We start from the raw sequence: 13,828 nt of genomic DNA, 5'->3' as shown, positions 1-13,828 counted from the left end.
TGCGGTGAACGTGGATCGAACACGTGACCTTCAGATCTTCAGTCTGACGCTCTCCCAACTGAGCTATCCCCGCTTGTTTGAAAATTTCAATTAAATTTAAGTTATCACTCCATTTGAAGTTGCTTTCATATTTTATCAAGCCTCTTTAATTAGGACATGTACGGATTGAACACTCCAATTTTGACTAATTTATATCTATTAAACACAAATAACAATCGGTTTATAGAATGTTATGTGTGTATCTCACATGCTGATATTATGAAGAAAACAAACAAATAAAGTGATAACATAAAAATAGCAATTTAATTCTTGTACTATTACATAATTTCAATTTTCGTCCCTATGTTATCTGACTATGCATATTTAACATTCAATTATTCGAAATGTGTGATTTTGATCCTTAAAGAAGATAACGACCAGAGTTACTTTTCCGTTTTTATTAAAAAATATTATCTTTAAAAATAACTAAAAATTTATTTTTAGTTATTTATTTAGTGTCAAATGTCAATAAAAATAGGCATGCTCTTTATAAAACAAAAACAAAAATATTATTCGAAATTCTTTCATGCGCCCAATAAAAGTGAAAAGAACATTTTTTGCCACATCAACATTTTGTGTTTGATTGGTACACTTTGAATAAGTTAAGTGTTTCATAGGTACTAATTCTAGTTAATTAGATGTCTAAGTGAATAATGGGAACAATTTTAAAAGGTTGTCATCAATGACTTAAGCCTTTCAGTTATTGAATTAGACAATTGGATAAGAAATCAATAATGACATTATATGGTTAATTTTTATGATTTGAATGCTCATTTGTGAAATTAACTAATGACCTTGAAATTATACAAATCTCTTTATTTCATGAATATTGGAGGATTTTTGCAAGTTTGAAATTCACCGTTAGGTATAATGAATTTTCAATGAAAAAAGTGCTTTCTAAATTGAACGTGAAAGTAATTTTCCATCCTCTCGTACTAAAGAAAGATCTTCCCAATGCTCTAATACTCACATCAGATATGGACCAAAGTCCAAACTGTCTCTTGATGTTCTGCACCCAACTCACGTACTGCTTTAATAGTTGAACAACCCAACCCTTGGAACATACTAAATCCCCAGGTGGCGAAGAGCCGACATCAAGGTTTCAAACCTTCCCGTCAATGTGAACTCTCGGGGAAGATCAACTTGTTGTCCCTAGAGTAACTTTTATCCGTTGAGTCACTATCCTTCCACTCGACATCATCGGATCACTAAAGTCGACTTTAATTCGTTCCTACTCGACAAGTGGGTGTTGCAGTCAAACTCCCTTCTACCTTTGCACTCGAGGGCTAATCTTTGTTCGCCCCGAGGAAACTTTCGCACACTTTCATAACCTTTTGGGAGGCCTACGCCCCATAGAAATTGTCTACCTGAGACTGTCCCTTGGTCCGTAAGTCTTGACACAAAGTTAGAATTCTAAGTCTTCAAAAGTGATATCTCACTAATGGCTTGTTTGAAAATTTCAATTTAAATTTAAGTTATCACTCCATTTGAAGTTACTTTCATATTTTATCAAGCCACTTTAATTAGGACATGTACCGATTAAAAACTCCAATTTTGATCAATTTATATCTATTAAACACAAATAACAATCGGTTTATAGAATGGTATGTGTGTATCTCACATGCTGATATTATGAAGCAAAAAAACAAATAAAGTGATAACATAAAAATAGCGATTTAATTCTTGTACTATTACATAATTTCAATTTTCGTCCCTATGTTATTTGACTATGCATATTTAACATTCAATTATTTGAAGTGTGTGAATTTGATCCTTAAAGAAGATAACGACCAAAGTTACTTTTCCGTTTTTATTAAAAAAATTTATCTTTAAAAATAACTAAAAATTTATTTTTAGTTATTTATTTAGTGCCAAATGTCAATAAAAATAGGCAAGCTCTTTATAAAACAAAAACAAAAATATTATTCGAAATTCTTTTACTCGCCCAATAAAAGTGAAAAGAACATTTTTTGCCACATCAACATTTTGTGTTTGATTGGTACACTTTGAATAATTTAAGTGTTTAATAGGTACTAAGTCTAGTTAATTAGATGTCTAAGTGAATTATGCGAACAATTTTAAAAGGTCGTCATCGATGACTTAAGCCTTTCAATTATTGAATTAGACAATTGGATAACTCTACTCTTGACTTATAAATTATATATCCAAAAAAGCTCATTCTCAATCATTCTATACATTACTTAGCAAAGACGTAGTTATCTGAAGTGGATTATCTTCATTTTAAAAAAAATAAAAAAAAATCTTTCGAATGAAAAATGATAGTGACTTGGGGACATCTTGCTGGTTGGATGGATGACCACATGTATACTCTCGATTTGAAGGTCCACCCCAACCCTCTTAATTACCTCCAAATCTGAAATTGTAAGTGGGAAGTTGTTCATAATCCAAATAAATAAATTAGAATTTTAATTAAATTATTTCTTACATCTAGTATCGACCTTTTAAAATCATGTAATTAAAATCTTAAAAATATCTTTGCCGATTTCTTAGAATATGTTTAAATTGTACAAATGACACATCAAATTATTTAAAACAACTTATAATGTATCTATCAGATGCCTTAAATTACTGAGTATATTTATTCTAATTTAATCAATTTATTTTATAAATGTAATTTTACATTTTATTGCATCACTAAAGTTACTAGGAACTAAATTGGACTAGATTGCTCTTAAAAGTATATATGCGTGTAAGTCGAAATATACTCTTATTACTCTAATATTAAGTTTTATCATGTAAAATAAGACCAATTTTGGTCTAATTAATTAACGGTAGAGACATGCATGATTAATCCAAACTATTAACGAAAGANAAGGAGAAAAAAATGAAGCAAAGAAAAGGGTGAGTCCGGTAAATCAAAAGGGGAAGAAGAGGAAGGGGAAAATTGTTGAAACCCCTTCTTATTCTGATTCTGATTTTGTTAGTGAATCAAAAAACAAAAAAACAAAAAAAAAAACAACAAATGTAGAAGTTGCTCAATCTTCAAAAACAGCAACAAGAAGAACAACAAAAGAGAAGGAATCAGAAATCCCAAGATCTAAAAAAGACAAAAAAGTTGTTAGGGTGAGTATTATATTTAATTTATTTTCACATTATTCAAACTACTGATTTTTTTTCTAAAAATATCATATTATGTTTATCTTCTTTTCGAACATTTGTTTGGATGAAACGTGTATGAAATCTGATTAATATGTGTATGACTCTGATTTTAATGTTTGATTGTTAGATATTGTATGAATTGTGATATAATAGTTGTATACAAATGGTATGAATTGTGTTTTAACATTGGTGTGATTGTCTATTAATTGTGTATATGGTATGAATTATTAAATTGATATGAAAATGGTATGAATTGTCAAACTAGTGATTTTTGAAATATCACATGATGCTTATTTTCTATTCTAAACATGTTGTTTGGATGAAACGTGTATGAAATCTGATTAATATGTGTATGACTCTGACTTTAATGTTTGATTGTTGGATATTGTATGAATTGTGATATAATATTGGTATACAAATAGTATGAATTGTGTGATTATATGAAATTATGAATGTTTATATGAAATTGATTTATTGTTGGTACTATAATATGTGTGATATAAACTGAAGTTGGTGTTGGAATGAAACTTGAATAAGATTGGTATAAAGTTTGTTTTAATTTTGTATAAATAATTTTATTTTATAGACAAGGAAGGTATCCACACACTGGGCTTCATGTACAAACATGAATGTTTTTAGTGATCTGTTGAGTTTCCTTGGGCAAGAGAGATTTCAACAATTTTTGGAACAAACACCATTTGGTGTATTTTATGAGTTACACAACATAAAGATTCAAAGCACCATCGTCAAAGGTATGCCACAATCATATGACATTATGGAAAAACAAAGAATGAGGATGGAGCAATCAGTGAGAGTGAAGTTACTGGTACGGTTGCTAGCAAATTTGGTGGACCTCGCATAACAAAAAAACATATTCCGGATAGCACCAATTATCCTACACCAAGACCACAGACATACAAATACAAACAATAAACCATAATAATTACTACCTGAAGGATCCCATCTTCCACCATGTTTAATTAATATAGATAAGTAGTTGTCCCCCACAACAAAATCAAGATTTTTCAAACAAAAAAAAAAACTTTAATTTAATTGCCAGGTGACAAGATTTATGGAAAACAATTGAAGAGAGAGAAACGTGGAAGAAAAAATGGATAAAATCAGAATTTTTAATTAATTTTAATAAATTAGAGTGAATTAAGGAAACTGAATATTCTTAATTAGTTTGAATTTCCTTAATTCATGCTAATTAATAATTATCTTCAATCAATTAAATTTAATTAACACCCCTATTTCCTTTTTTTACCTTTTTTTCTTAAGAAACGATTTATTATAATTTTTTTTTATTTTTTTCAAAACAAGTGTTTTCAATTATTAAAAAAACTTTTTTTTATAAACTGTTACAACATGAAATTTTTTAATGTTACAACTTGAAAGTTTAATTATACTGCTATAACTTGAAAATATTAGTCTAATATATGTCATATATAAAATTTTCAATAAAATTTACTAATGAACTTGAAATTATACAAATCTCTTTATTTTATGATTTGAATGCTCATTTGTGAAATTAACTAATGAACTTGAAATTATACAAATCTCTTTATTTCATGGATATTGCAGGATTTTTGCAAGTTTGAAATTCGCCGTTAGGTATGATGAACTTTCAATGAAAAAAGTGCTTTCTAAATTGAACGTGAAAGTAATTTTCCATCCTCTCGTACTAAAGAAAGATCCTCTCAATGCTCTAATGCTCACATTAGATATGGACCAAAGTCCAAATTGTCTCTTGATGTTCTGCACCCAACTCACGTACTGCTTTAATAGGCGAACAACCCAACCCTTGGAACATACTACATCCCCAGGTGGCGAAGAGCCGACATCAAGGTTCCAAACCTTCCCTTCAATGTGAACCCTCGGGGAAGATCAACTTGTTGTCCCTAGAGTAACTTTTATCCGTTGAGTCACTATCCTTCCACTCGACATCATCGGATCACTAAAGTCGACTTTCGTTCCTACTCGACAGGTGGGTGTTGCAGTCAAACTCCCTTTTACCTTTGCACTCGAGGGCTAATCTTTGTTCGCCCCGAAGAAACTTTCGCACACTTTCATAACTTTTTGGGAGGCCTACGCCCCATAGAAATTGTCTACCTAAGACTGTCCCTTGGTCCGTAAGTCTTGACACAGGGTTAGAATTCTAAGCCTTCAAAAGTGATATCTCACTAATGGCTTGTTTGAAAATTTCAATTAAATTTAAGTTATCACTCCATTTGAATTTGCTTTCATATTTTATCAAGCCACTTTAATTAGGACATGTACCGATTGAATACTCCAATTTTGATCAATTTATATCTATTAAACCCAAATAACAATCGGTTTATAGAATGTTGTGTGTGTATCTCACATGTTGATATTATGAAGAAAAAAAACAAATAAAGTGATAACATAAAAATAGCAATTTAATTCTTGTACTATTACATAATTTCAATTTTTGTCCCTATGTTATTTGACTATGCACATTTAACATTCAATTATTCGAAGTGTGTGATTTTGATCCTTAAAGAAGATAATGACTAGAGTTACTTTTATGTTTTTATTAAAAAAATATTATCTTTAAAAATAACTAAAAATTTATTTTTAGTTATTTATTTAGTGCCAAATGTCAATAAAAATAGGCAAGCTCTTTATAAAACAAAAACAAAAATATTATTTGAAATTCTTTCACGCGCCCAATAAAAGTGAAAAGAACATTTTTTGCCACATCAACATTTTGTGTTTGATTGGTACACTTTGAGTACTTTAAGTGTTTAATAGGTACTAATTCTAGTTAATTAGATGTTTAAGTGAATTATGCGAACAATTTTAAAAGGTCGTCATCGATGACCTAAGCCTTTCAATTATTGAATTAGACAGTTGGATAACTCTACTCTTGACTTGTAAATTATATATCCAAATAAGCTCATTCTCAATCATTTCATACATTACTTAGCAAAGACGTAGTTATCTGAAGTGGATTATCTTCTATTTTTTAAAAAAAAGATAATAATCTTTCGAATGAAAAATGATGGTGACTTGGGGACATCTTGCTGGTTGGATGGATGACCACATGTATACTCTCGATTTGAAGGTCCACCCCACCCCTCTTAATTACCTCCAAATCTGAAATTGTAAGTGGGAAGTTGTTCATAATCCAAATAAATAAATTAGAATTTTAATTAAATTATTTCTTACATCTAGTATCGACCTTTTAAAATCATGTAATTAAAATCTTAAAAATATCTTTGCCGATTTCTTAGAATATGTTTAAATTGTACAAATGACACATCAAATTATTTAAAACAACTTATAATGTATCTATCAGATGCCTTAAATTACTGAGTATATTTATTCTAATTTAATCAATTTATTTTATAAATGTAATTTTACATTTTATTGCATCACTAAAGTTACTAGGAACTAAATTGGACTAGATTGCTCTTAAAAGTATATATGCGTGTAAGTCGAAATATACTCTTATTACTCTAATATTAAGTTTTATCATGTAAAATAAGACCAATTTTGGTCTAATTAATTAACGGTAGAGACATGCATGATTAATCCAAACTATTAACGAAAGACAAACTTAATGATTTTTCATACTTTAAAGGTATTTTTAACTCTTTTATATTTATTAAATAATGTAAAAGTTATCGGACCGAAGGATCCGAATTTCGAAACCATGAACACCAATCACCATGCACAAACAAACACACGGTTATCCGGTTTCAACATCATTAACAGTGGCAAGTGTAGTTTTAGAGCTATGAGTTCAACTAAATTCAATTCTCTTTATTACTTGAATATGTATGTGCAAACAACGTAACATTAACTAAAAATTTGATTTTGAACCCGCCCCGTATGAAGTCTAGGCTTTTTAATTAGAGATGTGTCATGTCCCACCACTATCCGAGCCAATTTTTGCAGCCAAGAAGGCATAGAGGTTTCTAGAGTCAAGTAGAGAACTCTAGAATGCCTTAGATATTTCAAGAAGGCCTTGGAGACTTCTAGGCTATGCAGAATTCTCTAGAAAATGGGCCAATGTGTAAATACTTTGGGGACTTCTCATGTAAATATTAATTGCACTTTAGTCCTTAGGAAGTAGTATAAATAGAGGTGCCACTCATTTGCAAAGGCATCACTCAAGTGAAAAGCATTCTCCAAAGTAATACAAAAAGCCTTCTTCCAAATTCTCTCTTTGTTCTTTCTAAGTTTTCCTTAAAGCATTCTCTTAGCGACCCAAGTCTTAAAGGCTTCCTTGAGTTTACAAGATCTTGAAAGAGTAGTTAGTAAATTGTCAAGGGCCGCACGGAACTTTAGCCAACACTCTAAGTCCGTGACAGATGGCTCAATAGATGTTATTAACCTCAACATTTACACCTTGTTTGGACGGTTGTTACCCGTTGTATTGTATTATATTGTATTGTTATTTTAAATACAATGTTTGTTTTGATTATTACTTAAATTTTATTGTATCGTATCATTTAAATTCATGGTTAGGTGACGACGAAAAGAACAATTTTAAGTAACAACCGATTTGGTGTGATCGCGTCGTTACCTTAATATTTTCCTTTCGTTTTGTCTTTATTTATAATTTAATAATTATATTTAATTTTTTATCCTACCTTTTCATAGTAGCTCTATCCCGTACCCTACTTTTATCTACTTTTCTTGTAGGTTTATCATTCAAATTATATTATGTAACGACGGAGAGCGATACAATCTATCCATAATATTCATTAAAATAATATAATATAATATAATATAATATAATATAACAAAACATAATATAATACGATACTCAATACATTATGAAACAATACGTAACAACCATTCTGTTTAGTGTTATTATTTCACTTAGATTAGGAATATTTGAGGGAAAAGGAGCAAGGAAAGGCAATTTTGGATAGTTATAGCCATAGGTATGTTGAGACTTTTAACTTCAAGATATGTTTTTCCTTTAAGTAGGCATGCATGTTAACTAGCTAAAGAGTATAACCTCTTTTTAGTGTGTNNNNGTGACTATGTATACGAGTACACATATATAGAAACCAATTATTACTTTTGTACAACACATTTCATGAGTCATGACCAATACCTAACTTGCTACTACTCCTAGGCAAACACCCATAATATATTTACCTTCTCTCACACCTAAAAAGATCAAACACCAAATTAACATATGTCATTATGCAATATATAGCACATAAAATGTCCACACAATGCTTTTTAATTACATATATTTATATAAGTGTACTAGACATCAAAATTTTATGAAACTCTATAAGACATGTTTAATTTTAATTGGGATTCTATAGGACAGTTCAATTTGAGTTAGAATTTTTGGAGGCTATTTTACCTTAAACCCTAGCTCATGCTCATGTGCAATATGTTCTGTTGAAGATGCATCTCAAAAATTTTATAAATCCATGAAATATTCACAAAGATCAAGATTTGGCCGAACTTTCCACATCATTCTAATTCAAGAAATAAGCTACAAGCAGCAATTGAATCATGACAGAATTGTACCCACGTTATTGCGAACAACAAGAATATAATGTCTATAGATTTTAGAGGGGGCAAAATCGGAAAGAGAATATATATACTTTCTTTACATGATAGATTTGAGACTAGGTCAACAGGGTTGGTAGAACTTCATACTCCAAACTTTTTGTGAAGTAGGAAATAACTTATTTCTAATTGGAAGATAACTATTCGTTCTAAAAAGAATTATTCTAGTTTTGGAAGGACTTCCTTCTTTAAGATATAGGGTCATGTGTTTCGTGCAATAGAAAATATTTTTCATAAAAAATAATTTTCTTGAAAAATAAGTGAATCTCTTATTTATTCTGAATTACAATCTTTTCTCTCTTAACTAAAGGAAATATCAATAAATCAATTTTTCATTAATAATATCCAACAGCCATCACGATCATTGTCGCTGGGAAACACATGTACACAAACTAGGGTTTCGATGGGCTACAATTATTCTCCTGAAGAACATTTTCAAGAAAAAATTCAAATACGTAAAATTTGTAACTTAATAACACATATCTTATATTTATTATTTTCTTTTAACGGACATGAAAATAACTAAAGCGACAGTCGTATTAAAGGGAATCTTCCAAAAAGAGAATTACATATTTCCAAAAAGTATTGTATGCATCAGACAGGCTGTATCAAATTGATCTTTCTGTAACACACTCATATCCACCATATTTTATCCATGCACGCAATGCAAATTGCTAACTTTCACGTCATAATATTAGCTGTCCAATGGCCCCTTAATTAATTCTTTCAAGCCAAGTCAACATTAAAACATACACCCTCTTAGGGGTGTACATGATCGGGTTGGTTCGAGTTTTCCAAATATCAAACCAAACCATTATTTGTGTAAAATTTTTAAATTTATAAACCAAATCAAATTAATAAAATTCGATTTTTTTTGGGTTTTCAACCTCGGGTTGGTTCGAATTTTTCAAATACCAAACCAAACCATTGTGTCAAATTTTTAAATTTATAAATCAAACCAAACTAATAAACCTCAGATCTTTTCAGATTTTTGAATTTTTTCGGTAAAATTTACATACAAACATATAATTAACTTGTGTTCCAAATATTTCTTTAGTCCAATCAAAATACAATTATCTAAGGTGTTTCTTAAGAAAATAACACAAAATATGAGATGAGTGATGACACTAAAATATTCAATAAAAAATAATAATGAAATCATCATATAAAATAAATATTGCAAAGTCATAGTGAAAATGATCAGAATTTAAAAGTACTAAATCATGCTAAAATAAGTTTAATAAGTATTAATTAGTTACATTACTAAATATTTAAGGAAAATTAAAATTAGATTATGTATTTTAATTGTCTAAACCAATGTAAAACTAAAGAACAAATATTCAATATTATTTTCATTCTTAGTGTTGAATTGATTTTCTTTTTGCATTAGTATTAATTTGATTTTGATTTAAGTTTTATTATAATTATCAACATCTATGAACTATAATCTTTATTGGACCATTCTGAATTCTAAGTTTTAAACTTGAAATAATATATTAAAAGATAAAAACTATGAAATAGTATAAGAAATATTTTAAAATTATATCAATGTAAATATTTTTACATATAAAATAAAATTTTAAAATTAGGTGGTAATGCAAGTGCGCGGACCCAAGATTTTTGATGAGGGGGTTCAAAGTATAAAGAAGAAGTTTAGGTGGTAATGCAAGTGCGCGGTGAGCGTAGTAGTCCCTCGGAATGCTTTTTGTACAAGAACCATAGATATTTCATTGGTTCATAAAAGTAAAGACTGAACTAATTAAAGATATCGAGGACAAAGATACATTCATAAGAATTTTAGTGGATCGACTCTATTACATAAGTTAATTCCTAAAACATGTGAAAATTAAATGATGAAAAAGGGAGCAAGATAGGGAAGAAAGATATTTACCTTATCATGCTAAATTTAACTTACTTTATCATACCGTATTAAGCATTTCTTTCTACTTTTATCATGCTCCATCGAGCATTCTTAAAATTTCTTGTGCTTTTTATACTTTTATTTTGTAATGTTTCACTTTATTTTTAACTTTTTAAAAATTTTAAATTAGCATCCATTCAACCACATATTACTATGAAAATCGTCAAGATTCTCTAAAAGTGTGTAAGAATAGAGTTACTAATATTATAATGCATATTCAGAAGATAAATAAATAGCATCGTCAATTTTTTTAGTTCATATAGTTCAATTTACTAGGTTAGTTATAATTTGTACAAAAGACAAATAACAAATAAATCAAATATGTTTAGTTTCCATCTCTCTAAAATAGAATTAAAAATATAAAAGAAATTTCATGAATTCTATAAATTGATATTTTTAAAGGATGTTGACGATATTTAAGTTTCTTCAATCAATTACATCTAATTTACCTTTTTTTTCTAAAAAAAATAAATTATATTTCTATCCCAATTTCAAGTTAAATATAATTCATCATTTTTTAAAAGAGTTATTCAAGTTAGTATATGAAAAAAGAGTTACGTTGAAACAAAATGAATAATAGATATAAAAAGAAAAAAAAGAATGTGTCTAATAAATTTAAACAAAAACAAATTAAAAAGAAGAAATGGAACAAAAGGAAAAAATAATGAAAAAGAAGAAGAAAGTATAAGCCCAAAAGTTCCATTTTCCAAAGCATTAAAAAAGAGGGAAAAAAATGTTGTCTATGAGATTCAAACCAGTGACCTAGGGGAATTTGTTGAACCACTTATCCATTGAGCCAAGCCTATACCTTGTTTTCAGGGGGTTCATTTTAATATATATACGCATAAAATCAGAATTTGATGTTATATATACAGTGTAATTTTTTGACGAGGGGGTTCGGGTGAACCCCTCGGGTCCACCTAGTTCCGCCCCTGGCTTCACCCTTAACCAGAGGTCTCGAGTGTAAGCCCTGGGTATAGAGAAAATTCTGTTGGGAGCGCCACCTCCGAATAGGCCCTGCAGAGCGCGATCCGGATTTAGTCAGAGCTCCAAGCTCCGGACATCGGGTGAGAGACCAAAAAAAAAAAAAAAAAANAACTATGAAATAGTATAAAAAATATTTTAAAATTATATCAATGTAAATATTTTTACGTATAAAATAAAATTTTAAAATTACATATATAATGTCGGGTTGGTTTGGTCTCGGGTTGTTTTTTTTAGTTAAAACCAAACCAACCCAAATATAGTTGGGTTTTTTTTCCAATACCAAATCACTAGTCGGGTTTTTTGTTCGGTTTGACTCGATTTGCGGTTTAATTCGGTTTTGTACATCCCTACACCCTCTATTTCATATAATTAACTAATAAATTTTTAACCAACATGGGTTGTGGTGCACTGGTGAGAGTGCTTCACCCAATGGCAGACCCAAGATTTTTGTTGAGGGGGTTCAAAGTATAAAGAAGAAGTTTAGGTGGTAATGCAAGTGCGCGGTGAGCGTAGTAGTCCCTCGGCATGCTTTTTGTACAAGAACCATAGATATTTCATTGGTTCATAAAAGTAAAGACTGAACTAATTAAAGATATCAAGGACAAAGATACATTCATAAGAATTTTAGTGGATCGACTGTATTACATAAGTTAATTCCTAAAACATGTGAAAATTAAATGATGAAAAAGGGAGCAAGACAGGGAAGAAAGATATTTACCTTATCATGCTGAATTTAACTTACTTTATCATACTGTATTAAGCATTTCTTTCTACTTTTATCATGCTCCATCGAGCATTCTTAAAATTTCTTGTGCTTTTTATACTTTTATTTTGTAATGTTTCACTTTATTTTTAACTTTTTAAATTTTTTAAATTAGCATCCATTCAATCACATATTACTATGAAAATCGTCAAGATTATCTAAAAGTGTGTAAGAATAGAGTTACTAATATTATAATGCATATTCAGAAGATAAATAAATAGCATCGCCAATTTTTTTAGTTCATATAGTTCAATTTAATAGGTTAGTTATAATTTGTACAAAAGGCAAATAAAGAATAAATCAAATATGTTTAGTTTCCATCTCTCTAAAATAAAATTAAAAATATAAAAGAAATTTCATGAATTCTATAAATTAATATTTTAAAAGGATGTTGACGATATTTAAGTTTCTTCAATCAATTACATCTAATTTACTTTTTTTTTCTAAAAATAAATAAATTATATTTCTATCCCAATTTCAAGTTAAATATAATTCATCATTTTTTAAAAGAGTTATTCAAGTTAGTATATGAAAAAAGAGTTATGTTGAAACAAAATGAATAATAGATATAAAAAGAAAAAAAAAAGAATGTGTCTAATAAATTTAAACAAAAACAAATTAAAAAGAAGAAATGGAACAAAAGGAAAAAATAATGAAAAAGAAGAAGAAAGTCTAAGCCCAAAAGTTCCATTTTCCAAAGCATTAAAAAAGAGAGAAAAAAATGTTGTCTATGAGATTCGAACCAGTAACCTAGGGGAATTTGTTAAACCACTTATCCATTGAGCCAAGCCTATACCTTGTTTTCAGGGGGTTCATTTTAACATATATACGCATAAAATTAGAATTTGACGTTATATATACAGTGTAATTTTTTGACGAGGGGGTTCAGGTGAAACCCCTAGGGTCCACCTAGGTTCGCCCCTGGCTTCACCCTTAACCAGAGGTCTCGAGTTTAAGCCCTGGGTATAGAGAAAATTTTGTTAGGAGCGCCACCCCCGAATAGGCCCTGCAGAGCGCGATCCGGATTTAGTCAGAGCTCCAATGTGGGCTCCGGACACCGGGTGAGAAACCAAAAAAGAAAAAACTAATAAATTTTTAGGTCTTTTTTCATTGTTCAAATTATTGAATTGTTCAAAGTTCAAGATGAATGTCTGAATTTTTTTCCATATTTATTCTTTCATTTATTGAAGTTTTACGTACATTTTCAAGGAGATAAATTGTCTTACTTACAAAGTCATATTTATGATTTCACAAATGACAATATATAGTGATAATTATGGTTTAAATTATGTCCCTAAATNAACAAAAGGAAAAAATAATGAAAAAGAAGAAGAAAGTATAAGCCCAAAAGTTCCATTTTCCAAAGCATTAAAAAAGAGGGAAAAAAATGTTGTCTATGAGATTCAAACCAGTGACCTAGGGGAATTTGT

At 29.4% G+C, this 13,828-nt stretch overlaps 1 non-coding gene across 1 annotated transcript; it reads right to left on the bottom strand.

Annotated features, from left to right (window-relative positions):
• On the bottom strand, positions 1-73 carry TRNAF-GAA (transfer RNA phenylalanine (anticodon GAA)). Its single transcript has one exon. It is a non-coding gene; the product is annotated as a tRNA-Phe (tRNA).
• Positions 74-13,828: the final 13,755 nt, after the last annotated feature.

This window comes from Solanum stenotomum, chromosome 9, assembly GCF_019186545.1.
Source record: "Solanum stenotomum isolate F172 chromosome 9, ASM1918654v1, whole genome shotgun sequence".
In the NCBI taxonomy this organism is placed as follows: domain Eukaryota; kingdom Viridiplantae; phylum Streptophyta; class Magnoliopsida; order Solanales; family Solanaceae; genus Solanum; species Solanum stenotomum.
Note: the sequence above shows the minus strand (reverse complement) of the source record. Positions and strands in the feature narration are given on the sequence as shown.